General features: G+C 47.7%; 1 pseudogene; it reads left to right on the top strand.

Annotated features, from left to right (window-relative positions):
• The first annotated feature begins 262 nt into the window (after positions 1 to 262).
• LOC147725351 (proteasome subunit beta type-5 pseudogene) lies at positions 263 to 1,054 on the top strand (annotated as a pseudogene).
• Positions 1,055 to 1,394: the final 340 nt, after the last annotated feature.

The raw sequence follows: 1,394 nt of genomic DNA, 5'->3' as shown, positions 1-1,394 counted from the left end.
GTGCAACAGTAGGGAAAGCATTGGATACCGGCAAGGTAAAAATTACTATTCCCACTCCAGAGAGTGCAACAGTAGGGAAAGCGTTGGATAGCGTAGAGATAAAAATTACTATTCCCACTCCAGAGAGTGCAACAATAGGGAAAGCGTTGTATAGCGTAGGGGTAAAAATTACTATTCCCACTCCAGTGAGTGCACCAGTAGAGAAAGCGTTGGATAGCGTCGGATTAAAAATTACTATTCCCACTCCAATGAGTGCACAGCGCTGTCAGTCAATGTGCCCGCAGAGAAGATGGCACTTGCTAGTATTGTGCGAAGTGCCGGGAGTTGGGGTCTTCATGAGCTGTTGAGACCCCTGGAGAGAGCCTCCGATAAGGGGTTGAATTTCGCAGTCAAGCCGGGAGGCAATGTCGAGGCCCCACTAGGATTGGAGAAGGAGCACGGGACAACCACCCTTGCTTTCAAGTTCCTCCATGGCGTGACTGTGGCTGTGGACTCCCGTGCAACAGTTAGCTCCTACATTGCCTCGCAGACTGTGAAGAAAGTCATTGAGATCAATCCCTATCTGCTGGGCACTATGGCAGGTGGAGCCGCTGACTGCAGCTTCTGGGAGCGCCTGCTGGCGCGGCAATGTTGAATCCATGAACTTCGCAACAAGGAACGTATCTCTGTTGCAGCCGCCTCAAAGATACTTGCCAATATGGTGTACCAGTACAAAGGCATGGGGTTGTCAATGGGAACCATGATCTGTGGCTGGGACAAAAGAGGGCCAGGTCTTTACTACGTGGACAGTGAGGGAAACCGGATCTCTAGTTCTGTCTTCTCAGTGAGCTCTGGCTCCATGTATGCCTGTGGTGTGATGTACCGCGGTTATAAGTATGACATGTCAGCTGAGGATGCCTGTGAGCTGGCCCGTCGCTCCATCTACCAGGCTACCTATCGTGATGCATACTCAGGCGGCATAGTCAGCCTTTACCACGTGCGTGAGGACGGCTGGGTATGTGTGTCTCAGGATGATGTGGCAGACCTCCACCAGAAGTACAAGGACAGCGAGTGAAGCACCCAAAAAGGGCTTTTCCATGTTCATTAGCAGCAGCAATACAGTCGGAATCTGGATGCCACGGACCACCTTGACTGGAATATCACATGATTAATATGTGGGTGTTGGCTACTGACATCCGTAGTGTGTGGGAGGTTTGGTCTTCTTCTGCTGGCCTTCTTTCTAAATATTGAAAATTAATTTGTTGCACATTATTTTGCCACAATATTAATTTGTATTAAACTGTTGGCTCTTGTGGCCCAAAATCTGTTTGTTAGAGTGGAATTTTCTTTACTTCTAAAACACAATTTTTAATGTTATTTATTTTAGAATAAAAGGACATGAAGACATTTAAAAA

The sequence above is a fragment of the Lissotriton vulgaris genome, chromosome 3_2 (assembly GCF_964263255.1).
Source record: "Lissotriton vulgaris chromosome 3_2, aLisVul1.2, whole genome shotgun sequence".
Classification (NCBI taxonomy): domain Eukaryota; kingdom Metazoa; phylum Chordata; class Amphibia; order Caudata; family Salamandridae; genus Lissotriton; species Lissotriton vulgaris.
Note: the sequence above shows the minus strand (reverse complement) of the source record. Positions and strands in the feature narration are given on the sequence as shown.